At 44.0% G+C, this 17,592-nt stretch overlaps 1 pseudogene; it reads left to right on the forward strand.

The window, feature by feature from the left end:
• The first annotated feature begins 1,856 nt into the window (after window positions 1-1,856).
• On the forward strand, window positions 1,857-1,974 carry LOC126250417 (5S ribosomal RNA; annotated as a pseudogene).
• Window positions 1,975-17,592: the final 15,618 nt, after the last annotated feature.

Consider the following 17,592-nt stretch of genomic DNA (forward strand, 5'->3'; position numbering starts at 1 on the left):
CGAGAATCCCCAAGACTGTATTTGTTGGAATAGAAACACTTCACTTTGGTGTGTATGATGCTGTTGCGACTTTCAATGATGGCAACATTGTAAGGTGCAAGGTATTTAGAAATATGGGAATGAAGATAGGTTCTAACATGGTACGAGCGATGCTTGCTTTAGACAAGAAACGCCTTCGGGCTGCAGACAGGGCTGTAAAGAGTCTATAAATACAAGCAAGAGTAAACAGGAGGAGGAACAAGAGGAAGCTGGAGGAGGAGTTTGCAGAGGATGAAGATAATCCATCCTATGGACCTTGAATGCACTAAAAAGTTAATCCAATCTTTGTCGCTCGATTCCCAAAACTTTTATTTTCTCATACTAATTACATGTTTTCTAAGGATCTTCCAAACATATTTGTTTCACACTTTCAGTAAATGTTACACAGTACCTTCTGCATAATTTAACACAGCCTTTTTCCAAAAAACTGTATATTTTTGAATATATAAATAAAAAATTGCAAAAAAAATGTTGTGAATTTTCATTACAATTGAAAAAAAATCATCTTTAATAACTGAACTAAAATTTTGTAAAATCCCTGTGTTAAGTTGTAGCCCATATTCCAATAAATAATCTGTAAAATGTTCAACTTCCTACCTCAAATACTTTGTGAGGAAAGATGTAATTTATAAGCGTTATTTTAACATTGCAAGTATAGGGCGTTCCGGAGCCCCTTAATAAGTTCACAAGCTGTCATAATCGTGAAATATTAGCTTTGCAGAGGTGGAGGAGAGCAATGACAATAAAATCTTTAGAATAAATCGCAAAAAAGGCCAATGGCAGCAAGAATGGTTAGTATATTACAGAGGGTTGGGGTTGTTTTTGTGGGAGGAGACCAGACAGCGAGCCGCCGGACTGGCCGAGCGGTTCTAGGCGCTACAGTCGGGAACCGCGCGACCGCTACGGTCGCAGGTTCGAATCCTGCCTCGGGCATGGATGTGTGTGATGTCCTTAGGTTAGTTAGGTTTAAGTAGTTCTAAGTTCTAGGGGACTGATGACCGCAGAATTTAAGTCCCATAGTGCTCAGAGCCAATTGAACCCTTTTACGAACCAGACAGCGAGGTCATCGGTCTCATCGGGTTAAGGAAGGACGGGGAATGGAGTCGGCCGTGCCCTTTCGAAGGAACTATCCCGGCATTTTCCGGGAGCGATTTAGGGAAGTCACGGAAAACCTAAATCAGGATGGCCGGACGCAGGATTGAACCGTCATCCTCCCGAATGCGAGTCCAGTGTGGTAACCACTGCGCCACCTCGCTCAGCATATTACGGAAAGGACATGGAAAAATAAGAATGAACACTAGTAACTTCGCCAAAGTGCATGACGAAACCAACTAACTGGCTGCGAAACGTTACAACTTCACAGTTGGCGTCTTATTGGGATTAACTAACATGGGATTAACTAAGATCGTGTCCCTACCAAACCGGTGATTGCAATGCCGACCTATTCTTATCACGCACATGAAGTGTGAATGCGTATAGTGAAAGCGGCAACAGCTGGAGATCCTGAGTCCATCTCGTCCTTTTTACTCAGTACTAAATCTGAGAAAACATTCTACAAGGCCTTAAGAGCGGAGTCATCGGTCCCCCAATGACAAGCGTTCTCTTCCGTCCTCTGGTAGCCACAGCTCTTCTCAGTCCTCCAATCGCAAGTGTTCTCATCCTCAAAACCATGAAACTTAGCTGTTTATGCCAAAGCAGGAGTTTTGCTGGCCGTTAGTGGCAGATATTGCGAGTTCTGTCCAGTAATAATTTTCTAATAAGATTAAACAAAATCCCACTCCTGCGGTTTTAATTATTATCAACCAATAGTGCTGTGTGCCAACTGCCTTGCCGCAGTGGTAACACCGGTTCACGTCAGATCGCCAAAGTTAAGCGCTGTCGGGCTGGGCTAGCACTTGGATGGGTGACCATCTGGTCTGCCGAGCGCTGTTGGCAAACGGGGTGCGCTCAGCACTTATGAGGCAAACTGAGGAGCTACTTCATTGAGAAGTAGCGGCTCCGGTCTCGTAAACTGACATAGGGCCGGGAAAGCGGTGTACCGACCATATACCCCCTCCATGTCCGCATCCAGTGACGCCTGTGGGCTCAGGATGACACGGCGGCCGGTCGGTAATGTTGGGCCTTCCAAGGCCTGTTCGGACGGAGTGCGAATAATGCTGTGTGGTATGGAGGAGACCAGGAAGTCTCTCCCGCTCCATGGTATGATTATGAAGCTGAGAAACAGGAAGGCTTGTACGTAGACATAAACGACAAAGCACTCACTTTACAGAATATAACACCATGAAAGAAAGAGGAAGCCTGTTCCAAAATTTTAAAATAAACATTCTTCTGTAGTATGACTGCCAAGGTAAAGGTAAACGACATTTCTCAAACTGCAGCATCTCTGAAAGGCTACACCTGGTTTAGATTTTTATCTTTCTAAAAGGATATTTCCCAGACGTCAATAATACTCTTTCCTGGCAGGTGGCTGGTTCTTTCGATCTCCAGGAGAGTGGGGGCGAGTTCCGCTCTCGTGTACCTACGCCGAAATTCGGTCCTCAGCTCTGGCGCGCTTATGGTGTTTCTCTCTGTACCTTTACGTAAACTCCTGCCATGTTCCAGCTAGCTTAGACACTTTCAGGTGCGCGTAAACATAGCAAGGCCCTAACCGTAATAAAAGAAGGATAGAAAAGAAGAAAGTAGCCAAATAGTCACTGGTAGTGTTGAATACTGTGTGCAGTTATGATGTAGCGTAAGAGTGCGACTACGATGGCCAAAGGGGATGACTATATAATACCATGAAGTATGCTGCATGACAGTTTTGGGGCAAAGCTGCCACAGAGCAACAGGTACACAGTTTTCTGTATACTGAGACATGGTGTGGCATATTATCCATATGGTGACTTGTTCTTTAAGGTTGTTCTTGTGTGCAGTAGCAGTTCGATAGAACAATAGAGCCATCTATCGACCCGTTCTCCAGACGTTGGCGTAAGGCTGGGTCGTATTCTCGAAAATTAACTAAGGTTCCGTTAAGTGTAATCGATGTCTGTCTCGGCTTACTTTGTCTTCCTCATCTCTCACCCGTCACACCCCATGTGGCCGGCGGGTCGGTAAATGTCCACCGCAGATAATGAGCGAGGTCTTGCCTATATTTCTTATGCTGTTGCAGCTTCACGTGTCCATCCAGGAGAAAATGCCAAAAATCCATTTTGTCCTTTTCCGATTCGCTGTAGACGTAGCCAGTTACCATTCCCCGTACATATGTCACTACATTTGTTTTATGGACCGGAAAATAAGATTTTTGGGGGAAAAGGAGTGCGTCCGATAAAATTCTATGAGAGGCGGTGTGTAACAGGAACGCCAATATCTGTCGTGCCAAGCGCCATACCGGAGCCGCCCCACTACATCTAAACAATGTTCATGAGTGTCCACTGTTGCACAGCTTAAACATAATGAATGGAGTGTCTGCCATATGAATCGCATGCCGCCGTTGGTTCGTTGAGAACTTCCTATTTACCACCACATACCATGCTGAGCGTTCCGACGTTGGGAGGTAAACGTTCCGTATAATCGTCATATCTGTCGCTAGTTCTTGTCTGGGTACATATTTTCCAGGGTATTCCTGGGGCACCGGCATAGTAATATTTGGTACACATCTCGCGTCGTCGGCAGTCGTGTTGTTGGGAAGGTTACTCTGCATCGGCCAACGCACTCGAGATACTGCGAAATTCACCGCGCCACTGTCGAAAAACCGTACTGACGAATAGCGCCCGTGCCTTTCCATATACGTTCACCAGACCAAGTCCACCCTCTCCAGGTGGTAGCGTAAGCGTTGTGTATTGGATCTTAAACAGGTGCTCCACACTCACGTATGTCCCGAAAGTTGCTGGTATCCGCATTGCCACTGTGCATGTTAAAGGCAGGACATGCGCTACGTGAGTGAATCTCGGTGTTAGGTACATGTTCGTAGGACACCCTCTGAATAATATCCAACGCTCGTAATTTCTGTAACAGCACCATTGTCCGCATCAGCTTCAATATGCTTCGATAGTTATCCGCTGCTGTTCGCTGCACATCTGAGTGGAACGTGACACCTAAACATTTTATGGTGTTAACTAACATGAGCGGACCTTCCTCCCCCGGTCGCAATCCTCGAAGCCGGCTGCGGTGGCCGAGCGGTTCTAGGCGCGTCAGTCCGGAACCGCGCTGGTGCTACGGTCGCAGATTCGAATCCTGCCTCGGGTATGGTTGTATGTCATGTCCTTAGGTTAGTTAGGTTTAAGCAGTTCTAAGTCTAGGGGACTGATGAACTCATATGTTAAGTCCCATAGTACTTAAACCCATTTGAAACATTTTTTTGTAATCCTCGAACGACATTCACGCAGCGTGACTTTTGTAGATTAAGCACTCTCCTCGCCACCATCTCGTATCGCTGTATCCACGCCAACGCCGTACGTACTTCGTCACCCGTCCGTGCCAGCAGCATCACATCGTCAGCATAAGCGCGGCAATGAGAGATCAGCTGCGGGAACTGCACTCCCTCCAGCCGTCTTCGGAGACCATATAGGCAGGGTTCCAACGCCATCGCATGTAAAAATATCGAAAGGGGGCAACCTTGACGAACTGACCGTGAAATGACAATGCAGTCAGTGCCCCGCCCAGTCAGTGAGACCTTGGATCGCACACCGTGTAACAGTCGCATGATCACTAGAATGAAGTCCTGTGGGATTGCCAAACTGCCCATCACGACGTGCAAAAAGATATGATCCACCCTGTCGAACGCATGATCGAAATCAATTGAGACTAGTGCCCCGCACAGTCGGCACGCCGCTGCTAATGCGAGGATATCTCATTAATCACCAAGGTCGTATGGACATTATTCTTACCGCCGAGTCACGTTTAATCTGTGAGGCGTCTATCAGAATTTAAAAACTTTAGAGGAGCCCCAAGGATGCGCGCGAAAATCTTGTAGTCGCAGTTCAGGAGAGTTAGTGGTCTATAATCTCCTGGCCTTCTGCCACCGCGTGGTTTGTGTATTGGGATGATGATACCCTCCGATAATTCGACAGGTATCTCAGTCTGCGGTAACAGTAGTTCGTTATACATCTGAATCCACGTCTGTCCCATGAGGTATGCGACGGCGCGCTAAAATTCAATTGGGAATCCTTTCTGTCCTGGGGACTTACTCGGAGCTTCGTAGCTACCCTGGGAATTGCGTCTGACAGCTCGTCCTCCGTTATCGCTATGATGAAAGTCTCTGCATCCAGTGGTGGCCCTCTATCTGGCATTACGGAGATGACATCATGTAGTGTCTCATGGTACACTTGTACAGGGCCATATAACTGGCGGAAGTAGTCGGTAAACACCTGCGCAATGTCACGTTGGGCCACAACTTGCTGCCCAGTTTCAGAGATTATTTCCCTGATCAATGTCCTTCGTCGTCGTTGGCGTTCACGTACTACGTGGTGCATTGAGGTGGCTTCGGCAGCAGCTGAGTCCGTCAATCTTGCCCGGACCATTATCCCTTCCTACCGTATCAGTCCCTTCCATACTTATTCTCGTCAGCTGTAATAACTGGGATTTCATTCTGCGCATGGCCGTGTGCCTTTCCGGCGATGGTTGTTTGGTCATCAGCTACCTCAGATCTGTAAAATAAAAATCCGCCGTCGCCCAGTTCCACTGCGATTTGTCCTGCCCCTACCGTATCCACGTTCTCCGTAACGTTGGTTTTGCGCATTTGATCCACCACTGGAGAACCGAGATGTATGCCCATTGGCGGCGAACGCTGGTCTCCCAGACCACCTCTATCGAACGGCAACATGTAGCGTCATGTAGAAGTGCTCTATTCAGTTTCCAGTGACCCTTAGTCCGCCATATCTTCTCTCGGCCAGAGCGACCTTCTGTAAGCAGAAGCATGTCAAAAATTGATATCAGAGAAAGGGAAATAGTTCTCGTCCTGGCAGTCCGGTGATTTGAAGTGCTGACTTCCATCCTGTTCACAAGATCTGGTCCACTCTGACTTCCTCGAAAGAAATTTATGACTGGAAAATGTCCGTTTAACGAATAAGCTATATAAACCGTACATCAATTAATCTAGGTCTTCAAAAATCGTACTTATGGGGTTGAAATTACTCACAGAAAAATCTTAAGACGATGTTCTTTGACCCAGAAGGTTACTACGTCTTAAAAAAATTGCATTTTTGACCTAAGGATAAGTAACAGTCTATCGCTCTCTGACAAGAAACGTCCCACGTGATTCTCGTACCTCTTCCTTTCCATATTACCTTCTCGAGTGTAAGGCGTCAGAAAATGTGATCTGCCATGTTACATCCAGTCCCTATTTCTCTTTTTCAGAAGTAGTTCGTTCAGTGCCTCTTATCTGTGGCAGTAAAGCTCCTGTTGCGAAGGATAAAGGGAGCGTACATCCTAGTCAGTTTTTCGCGCTAGCGTGGCGGTAATTATTCTTGATCGTCTAGTAATTGGATAGCAGAAACCTATCGCCGGTCAGCTTTAATCAAGTCAGCTGTAATTCACTTAATCGTCGTCTACAGTTTTGGCGGCGTTACTTATGGCTGGCGGGCCACATGGTGAATTCCCTCGTGGGAGGTGGGAAAACCCTAATGACGTCAGCAGAGGCCCAGCAGAAAGGGAGGAGGCAACCGCGTCAGGCTGCCCGCTGCCCGCGTGTGAGCAACGCACTGGTAATCCCTCCCACTAATCCCCTTCTGCTTATTGACACAGTGGTAACATGCTACGTTCGCATTACGGACTACTTGGGCATCAAGTTTCGTCTATCTGATGAAGCATGCCCGAGGGAATGAGTCCAGCATAAGTGTACACACACCACCTGTTTCGACGGTAGATAATTATATTTTCAACTGCGTTCCATTACTCGAATTCGTATCAAATGGACAATAACTTCAGTAGTGATATTGTATCAGACACGCATATCGGACACTATACTTATTATACTCCTTATTACTCGTAAACTGTGGAAACGATTACTCAGCTGAGAAGAATTAGTGAAGAGAAATCTTATTGCGTGACACATTTGTTTTCCTTAGTATGCTAGTATGTTTTCGTGTTGCTGTAACAATGTAATATAGTGTTCCCACTTATTTTATAAAGTTACTTATTTTCGCTCCGTTTGGCTCACGGCCCGGTGTAAGTCATTCTAGCTCACCAAATTTGTCTTTTGCCGTGCAGTTTCCTAAGTTTAACTGTTTATTGGACAGGATGACAAGTTATTGTAGAGTACATTAAAAGTATGGTGGTCAGCACCTCGAAAGTGTTGCATCAACGTGATTTTTATGTAATTATATTACATTCTAGAATGAGATTATAACTCTGCAGTGGAGTATGCGCTGTTTTGAAACTTCCTGGCAGATTAAAACTGTGCGCCAGACAGAGACTCGAACTCGGGACCGTTTGGTCCGGGCGGACGTCATACGACATCCGTTCAAGTTGATCGTTGATTCCTTTACTCAATTTTTTTTATTACAGAGGGCATCCATCTGAGCTACCCAAGTACGACTCACGACCCGCCCTCACAGCTTTCGATTCTGTGTAATTACAGACTTACCGATCAAGTTTCGGACAAGACGCCGATCTCCGGAGCCTTGATTATAAATGTTCTTACTGCATATGATGCAACACATGGCTCTGAGCACTATGGGACTTAACTTCTGAGGTCATCAGTCCCCTAGAACTTAGAACTACTTAAACCAAACTAACCTAAGGACATCACACACATCCATGCCCGAGGCAGGATTCGAACCTTACGATCGTAGCGGTCTTGCGGTTCCAGACTGAAGCGCCTAGAACCGCTCGGCCATCCCGGCCGGCGATGCAACACACATGCGTGTTTTAGCTACTCCGTAAAAAGTATGCCCGGAGTGTGCTCAGTTAAAAACATGGCAGTCAACCACTAAGCAAAATTGTAACGTGCAAAAATATTGTGCACTTTATTAAGCGCAAAGAGCATCTGTTGCGAGAAAGCGAAAATGGGACATAGTGCCACAGTGAAAACATTGTAGTGTTTATTGAAAAGAATTCTTGTATGCGGTCATTAATTTCGTGTCTGTATAGTTGGTGGTGATGATCCGAAAGAACTGATTGTGAAACTTGTAGCTGGCACACAACCAACTCATCGAGGAAAGCAGCCAAACATCATGTCTCATCCGACGGACGGAACACCATCAACAAGACCTTAGGGTAAAAGCTGGTAAATATAAACTTTACATGACCACGATCATCCCAGTGCGGGTCTTATGGTGGCGATATTGTTTGCTAACTTTTCACCGGAAAAACGGCAGGTACTCTGCTCAACAGAAGTCTTTTCTAGTGTTTGTCTTAACGTTTTAGACGTGAAATGTGGTCCAGTTGAATAACGCTGAACTACTCATTTGAGTGTCTCTTCCTCTCAGTGTAGATGTTGACGATAGTAGCTGCTTGGGTGTTCGACATCTTTTTGTTTACGTACGGTTTGTGGAATTAACAATTTGTTCTTCACATTTCTTATGTATGTAATACTTATGGAGTAAACGAAAACGCACACTAAATAGCGTGCTCTAATGTGGATATGTGTCGATAGAAAAATACGCTGACGAAAGAAAAAAAAAAAGAAATCGAAATATCAAGAAGTTTTGCGACAAGAACTTTTTGGTAGGCATGTTTCTACACCTGAAAGATGATGTCTATTCAAATTTCGCGCCAGTTACGAAAGAGTAGCGCTAGTAGCGCCTCTATGAGCATGTAAATCAGGTTTGTTTTAAATACATGCTGTAACGGTCGTGAGTGTTAGTTATCTTTGTGATTGGACATTGTGAGTTGATGCAAGTCAAGAATGCCTCTAAGGCCACGAAGACGTCGTTATCAACACCTTACTGAATTTGAACGAGATCGTGTAGTAGGGCTATGAGAAGCTGGATGTTCCTTCTGTAGTACTGCGCGAAGACTCAACAGGAATGTGGCCACTGTACATCAGTACGGACGTAGGAAGACCGGGCTCCGGAAGGCCACATGGCACTATTTAGAGGGAAGACCATCGTGTTCGGCACATGGCTCTGGCGCATCGTAGTGCATCTGCAGCCACAATTTTATCAGCAGTAGGCACCATAGTGACGCAACGAACTGTTCCAAATCGGTTACTAAAACGACAGCTCCGAGACAGACGCCCTATAGTGTGCATTCCAATGACCCCAAACCACAGCCAGTTGTGATCTGTGGAGTCAAGCGAGAGCTCATTGGAGGGCAGGGTGGAGGTTTGTTGTGTTTTCTGATGACATGTGGTTCTGCCTCGGTGGCAGTGATGGCCGTGCGTTGGTCAGAAGGAGGCCTGTTGAAGGTCTGCAACCATTCTGTCTGTGAGCTAATCGCATAGACCTACACCTGGAGCTATGGTCAGGGATGCGACTTCGTATGACAGCAGGAACACTCTTGTGGTTATCCCATTACTCCTTCTTCGTGTTGCTATTTTTTTTCCCGTCAGTGTAATTTACTACGGACTGGGCTGAACCTCCTTTCCTTTCGCAGCAACTCAGCAACAATGTCTGCAGCAGGGGAAAAAAAGGCAATCTGCAAACCAACAGGCTTCACAACAGCCTAACCGTGTACCCAATATCGACAATCCGCCGCAGATCAAATTATAAGTTCCTTTTCCCAGTTATTTGACAAATCCATAAAGGAAACATTAAGCTGTAGCAGATTCTACCTAGGAGATAAGGATAGACGTAGAAAAATTCACCAGTCGCTGTTGTATAAAGTTTTATCGTAAAAAATTTTCTGACAGTTCAACAAAGTCACAGAGTTTTTATATGTTCGTTGTGCGGTCTGACACTCCTCGATATCTTTGCCAGAATAAATTGAAATTCTCCTAATTTTCTATAAATAATTAATTGATGTCACTAAAGAATCAATCTTGTTCACATTTAACGAAGTATTCCACTTTAAAACCGATCTTCTTGACCAAAATCGCCGATAAAGTTTTAAAACCGAATTTTAATACACTTCACAGTATCGATTATTTTCAAAATGTCAATACGTGTCGACTTCTCATTCATAAAACTTTAAAGTAGTTGATTATTGAATATCATCCACACTCCTGATAAAATTCTGCCAGAATCTCTTCAAGAAGTCTGAATTTTAATAAAATTTGCCAATTTCACACATAAGTAATATTTACGATGTATGTCGTAACAACAGAGTCAACTGACTGTTTTAACTTCCGACTCGAAGTTTATTTAACAGTTGATAACCAATTTACATCCAATTACAAACATTATCATTCCACATTCAACATTGAACACGTTTTTCTTTTATAAAGAAACATAAAACCTATTTTAATGATGGCCAGCATGACGTTTCAACGGTTCTTCCAGCCGCCGGCCGTCGACTACGATGCAGTAGTGGTTAGCTCTCGTCGTCCGCTGCGTCTGGAGTCCCCACTGGATCATCTTGCTGCCACGCTCGACATGAAAGAAAAGAAACAAAATCTTTTTAAATCACAAGACTCCACTTAACATACTACAAATAAATAAATATATATATTAACATTTCTTACCTGGCGTCGCTCAAGCGGTGAGGAAACGCGATGCTTCCTGATTAGACTTTTGAAGCACCACACAACTCATTTCAACATTGGAGCACACTATTTAGTGTTCGTTCTCGTTTATTCCGTAAATACTAGATACGTATGAAATATTATGAACTAATTGTTAATTCCATAAACCGTAAGTAAACAAAAGGGTTTCGGACACGCGAGCAGCTACTTCCTGACAGCAAATTTCTACGACAGTTTGGTGATTCGATCTGTTGTGATGCCATTCATGAACAGCATTCCAGGGGTGTTTTCCAACAGGATACTGCTCTCCCACATTCCCGTGTTGTAATCCAGCATGCTCTACAGAGTGTCGACATGTTACCTTGGCCTGCTCGATCACCATATCTGTCTCAAATCCAGCACATAGGGGACATAATCGGATAACAACTCCGACGTAATCGACAAACTGCGTTAACTGTCTCTGTATTGACCGACCGAGTGCAGCAGGCGTGGAACACACAGTAACTCCATCTCACAAACTGACATCCGGTACCTGTGTAACAAAATAAGTACACAGTTATGCAGGATATTAATGTACCAGCATTTCATATTTGCCATGGCTAATCTTGCTCTTACATTAACCTGTGGTCTTGCAATGTTAATCACGTAAATATGATATCTATGCAAATGTATTCTCGAAATTTCATTACTCTATATCAATTACTTTTTGCTATGCGATTTTTTCCGTCAATGTAGTTTGGGCCTTACAATAAATTGAACCCTCGTGAATTGTTCATATGTTGTAAAGAAATTTAAAACTAGCAGATTCCACATTACTGAGTAATTATCCTGTTTTCCAGAAACTCATTTTACCATCTTGTATAAATCGAGGAAAACCTTGTCGTTATCGCAACCAGGGTGAAAGTTTCTAGGAATGTTACGATAGCACTGCGTCACATGAATACGTAAAGAAAACATTTATAATATCAATGCTGTCTGTATAGTTCCAGGCGAAATCTGAAAATCGGATGGAAGAAAATAAATCATTATGATAACCATGCGAAAACTGTGTCGTAATTGTGACTGTAAAAGAATGAATTTTAATTTTAGAAATCGAAAACAGAGCAGTTTTTCTGATGACCTCCTCCCGAAGCCTAAGTCGTGGAGCACCAAATAACGATATAGGAAAATGAATCTTTGTGTGCTGGATCGACGACTGTTGATGTCTCACAAGACAACCTGAAAGTAGGTTTTACACTGTTTTCCATACTATTTTATGATTATATCGTGATTTTTCTCAATGTTCGCTTCAAAACCACTTCATAATTCATCTAAAACAAACCGAATGCCGTTTATACGCTTGGCAAGGAGGTTCGAAGATAAACTTCGTTCTCCTAGAATCGGGTGCTTCGTTGTGGCGTTCGGAAAGGCAACTTATAACGTTACCCTTGAAGGTTGGCTTTTTTAGCCTAGCAGTTGGCATTCGTTTTGATGTTTACAAAAATGCTGGGACTGTGGCTGTTTATCATGACGATATGAACCTAATGAAAACATGCATGTTGCAGAGGAAGAGGCATTAAAATCACAAGAACAGTGAGGTTTAGCATTGTGACAGATAAACAAAAGAAAGTTAGGAAGCATCGTTATTAGATTCAGAAAAACAGACACATTCTTTAGATTATAACGAACAACGTAACTACAGGTCAAGCACCGTAAAGTGGTTCTGCAACATCCGAAGAATGTTTTCGAACACATTATAAAATCTCAGCTAGTGGTTTCTTACGGGGGAGCAGACAAGCAATCAGTTTATCAACGCTAAATGAGTTACAGTAACTCACGGATTGTACTTTGAACGCTTCTCCAGCTAACTAACATTAGGTTTAAAATTATTTTGCATACTGTTTTGCTTATACCCTTCGTAATGACAACAAGCTACAATTGTTTTATTACGCCTAAATTTCTGTCCCGTATAAAGAGCGTTTTTTTTTTTCATAAAAGAATTCTCAAGTACACGTCACACGAACTATGCTCCCAGGATGATTCTACAATTCTTTGTCCATTATCACATGCCCGAAATCTGCAATCGAGACTGTAAAAGAATCTCAGGAGGATCTAAACTAATTTTAAGTTCCGACTTGGTCTCTCTGTAAAAACACGACGTAGTGGGCCTGTTAGCTAAAAATCTTCACTTCAGTCATCTGTGTGGGCCTCAAACACGGTATCAACTACGTATAGGTTTCTGACTCTTTCAATGAACAGAGCAAGTTTAGTTTCATATTGTCGATGATTCCGTCTTGGAACTGTTTGGTCTTCAGAAACAGTCGTCATACGCGAGTACCAGCTATGTTCCATAATAATAAACGAAACTGAATCAGTGAGATAGATCAGGTCTGTCATGCGACCCTTCTGTAACAACCTTCGCCGTTTTTCAAGTGCGTCGGATACTCTAATATTCTAGCGACCTACGGTCGAATATTGCTAGGATAGGAGTCAGCTCTTCCACATATTCAGCATGGTTCAAAATGGCTCTGAGTACTATGGGAATTTACTTCTGAGGTCATCAGTCCCCTAGAACTTAGAACTACTGATACCTAACTAACTTAAGGACATCACACACATCCATGCCCGAGGCAGGATTCGAACCTGCGACCGTAGCGGTCACGTGGTCCCAGACTGTAGCGCCTAGAACCGCTTGGCCACTCCGGCCGGCATTCAGCATGGAATAAAACTGGTATCCTAGCTAGTCCAGAGGCTTTTCCTCTGTCGAGTGTCTTCAGTTGTTTCTCAGGTTCACTCTCTCATTGTTCTGTGTGTGTTATATTCACATTCGCGCGATGGTCGAGCGCAGAAACTGTATTGTGATCTTGCTAGGTGACATAGTGTCAGAAGGTAAAATTTAGTATTTTGAAATTTGTTTTCTGATTTTCTATTTATATTCCTTGATGGTCAACGAACATCTGGGCAGACGAACATCATCTATCTAATGATTTTGTTTAGGATCAAAACTATTTAGGGTTTCTTGGTAATTCAATAGCAAATAATTTTTTTTCGAATTCACTGAACGAGTTTCGCATAGTTTATTTCTGTTTTCTCAGCTTAATTTGTCAGTAAGAATTCAGCGACCTGTGCTTTTGTAACAACTTTTTCATGCTGTTATTAAATAATTTTGGGTCGTTTTTGCGCTCATTATTTTCCACAGCTGAATTTGTCTAGTACGTGGCCAGCACTCGTTCTGCATTTGAACCATTGATCATCCACATTAACCCCCCCCCCCACCCCCCCCCACCCCCACCCCCAGAGTCAACGGTTGCTGTTTTCATTATGTAAAATTTTGTGGAAGTTTTACTTATATCTTGCTGTACACATGCTATAAATAGACAACAAAACGTAAACAACGCTTGGGTATTTTTTACATTTACATCCATCTGTCGCGATCTCTCACACACTGAATGTCTCACACAATTTATTACGGATATTCGGTAACTAGTAAGTGAGGATCATGAATTCATTATAGCAAACATTCCAGCAAACTTGCTGACCAACCACAGCGAGTTTAGAATTTTACATTTTCCATGTATGTATCAATGTCTGGGCACTGGCAGGAAAGCAATGCAGTTTCCTCTGTCAATATGTTATGTAAGTTATACACGGATCCACACTTTACGCCGAAAACGAAACAACAATCACAGAAGCAGATTGAGGCCAGTGCCCGAGCTTCAATGAAGGCGTCTATTTCATCTGGACGAAACTTAATGGCCAGTATTTTCTGGGATACAGAAGTATTCTTACTACCCCCCAAAGGTGAAAATAACAACTAGCAAATACTATAGAAGTCATCCAGAAGAACCGAATAAAAACTGTATGAAAGTGTCATGCATCCAAAAACAAAAGAAATATCTTTCATGATCAGAATCGTTGCACATTAAATGGTTTGACGAACTGTTGAAAGATCCTCCTTATTTACTAGATCTGACACTACCTACTGTTATTCCCGTAGTTATAAGAACTGATGACTGAAAAACGTTTTGCGTCCAATGGAGACGTTACGACATCCATAGTTACGTGTTTTGCAAATAAACCCGAATCTCAGTTCACAAGCTTGTTCTAACAAATAGAAAAAAATGTTAAACATGATTAGTTGACCTAAAACACTATTACACCGTAAATAAGTGTATTTTGGTATCGAAAATGACTACATATTACTACTGGACCAAGATATTTTCTTATTGTCCTCCAAAACGGGCAGAAAAAAATTGCATTACTTTGCAGGTACGGAAAGAAATAATCTAGTTCAATAAACAGCGAAATTTATCAGCTTTCGTAGCCGGCTTTCAAAAATTAATCGTAGTAAAGTAATCGGCCAAAACTACCCAATAATATTTTCACTACAAAAAGTGGTGTTGTAAATTCATCACTAAACAGCCGCGTAGTGCAAATGGTTGTTTCGCTCATGTTATCAGCATACACTTCTCGCCCGCGCTAGTGTTAACTCTGGCCCTCTCGGGTCTTTGTCCGCAGCGGCTTCCATGGCCGGAAGCCAGAAGGGTCGGTAGCTCCATTGTCTACGTTTCACAAAGAGCCAGCGACTAACGCACGTTTCAGACTAGCACATTTATCTCATTTTCTTGCCTCTGGGAATTTATCCACGTTTAACACTAAGGTACCGTACGTTGGCAGACAACGAAGCGGATAACTGCAGCTGGCGAGATAAAATTAAAATAACTTATTATCTCACGACAGTTGGAGTTCTCCACATAGTAGAGTTGAACGATGCCGATTCAGGTCAGTTTCCTCACTGCACAATTGCCTTTCTCTGTTCGAGGGCACATTCGAAATTTAATTTTGTTAGTAGCAGCTGTAGCTAACACGGATTCTGTGCGCAAGATCATTGGTCTGGCACATCAGCCAGCCTGATGGTGGTTTTTAGTCTGATTCTCACTCTAATTTAGGTAAATGCCACGATCAGTAAACTCGATAAACAAAAAGTTGAAGTACGATTACACACAGAAAAATGTTTACGCGCTTCACAAATAACTCACGCATATTACTTTGTTCCAGTAAGTTAGAATGACGACACTAGCAGGAGATATTCGTTTCGGGTAGAAAGCTAAAACAAAAGATTCCCAAACCATGATACACTGATGAAACGAAACCTTAGGACCACTGCACACCGCGGGAATTAATTCCGCTTGGTGGCGTTGCAGGCACGTAACACCGTAAGTACAGTACACTACTGTCTGTAAAAAGTGAAACACTCAGAAGCAGTGGAAAAATAATTAGTGATTTATACGGAAGAGAGGTGACGTCCACGTAGGCCCAACAGCGTCTCTTTTGTGTGACTGGACAGGTTCCGCAACGTTCAGCCGGTGTGGAACCGTGATACGAATTGGAAACGTGTAACCAAGTGCCACTGTATCTCGTCGACATGTGAGTGCGCTCGAACGGGGCAGAATGATTGGTCCTCGGAAGACAGGTTCGTCGTTCCGTGACATTGCTGCTCGTACAGGGCACACTGCTTCAACAAGTGAGGCGTACGCGGAAACAGTGGAGAGAAAAGGGCTTTACATAGCGCCGACACGGTAGCGCGAGATGTCCGTCATCTTGTCCGCTTGGCCGTTACGGGCAGAACAGCTTCATCCACAGTGTTGGTGCGACGTTGGAGCACTGCAACGGTTGTCGACATGTCTATGTCGACGGTTCGACTACGTCTTCTGTGGGCTGGACTGATGGCATGCATGCTATTGCGACGGCTTCCACTGACCACCACAACTTACCAACGCCGCAGGCTGCAATGGGCACGTAAACGCCGACATTGGCGTGAAGAGTGGCAAAACGGACAAAATGTTGTAACTTCGGACGAGTCCCGCTTCAACTTGGCCTACAGTGGTGGCCGCATACGCATTCGACGCCGGCATGATGAATGCTGTCGGGCAGACTGTATTCTTAAGCGGCGTAGCGGACCAACTCCAAGTGTGATGGTTTGGGACACCTTTGCCTATAACGCGCCATCTCACCTCGGACGTCTTGAAGGCAATGTTATCAGCAACCGCTGCATCAGGGAGGTCTTATAGCCCGAGGCACTGCCCTCCAAATAAATGGTTCAAATGGCTCTGAGCACTATGGGACTTAACATCTGAGGTCATCAGTCCCCTAGAACTTAGAACTACTTAAACCTAAGTAACCTAAAGACATCACACACATCCACGCCTGAGGCAGGATTCGAACCTGCGACCGGAGCAGTCGCACAGTTCCGGACTGAAGCGCCTAGAACCGCTCGGCCACCGCGGCCGGCTCACTGCCTTCCCCAAATGCAGTTCCACAAGCAATATTTCAGCAAGACGACGCTCGGCCACATGAAGCAAGGAATGTATAGGCCTTCTTCGAAGAACGACGGGTACCACTACTTACCTGTCCCGTTCGTCTGGTATGTCGCCCACGGAACATGTCTGAGATATGGTCGGTCAGCATCTTGTTCTTTCAGGTCCTCCTGCGTCCACAGTAGATGCTTTGTGGTCACGCCTACAAACTGCGCGGCAGAGTATTCCCCAAAAGCACATTCAGGCGGTCTTTCATTCCATGCCACGATGTCTAACGGCTCTGATTGCAGCACGTGTTGGCGCTGCTCCGTATTGAAATTCCACAGTCACAGTGCACGTATATTTTTGTAACGCTAATTATTCGCGTAGTGTCATGTCCCTAATCGGTGGAGTAAATTTCATTCTGATCACATCTCTCGGTCTTGGTGTTACACTTTTTCCAAACAGTAGTGTATATAAGTGGAGCAGGGAAGAATGGGGAAGCATTCTACTGGCATAGGAGTAAATACGCTAACTTCAGCATCTCTGACAAAAGACGAGTTCTTAAGACCTTGCACCTAGGAACGAGCATCTCGGATACAGAGAAGCTGATCGGCTCTTTTCGCCCTTCTGTCGTGAGTATATACATAAATTTGTTGGAGTTCGATAAAACGACAACTAGGTCATAATGTTTTGGACGTCCACACCTCATAACAGAACGTGAAAGTAGACGGATAG

The sequence above is a fragment of the Schistocerca nitens genome, chromosome 3 (genome assembly GCF_023898315.1).
Source record: "Schistocerca nitens isolate TAMUIC-IGC-003100 chromosome 3, iqSchNite1.1, whole genome shotgun sequence".
Classification (NCBI taxonomy): Eukaryota; Metazoa; Arthropoda; class Insecta; order Orthoptera; family Acrididae; genus Schistocerca; species Schistocerca nitens.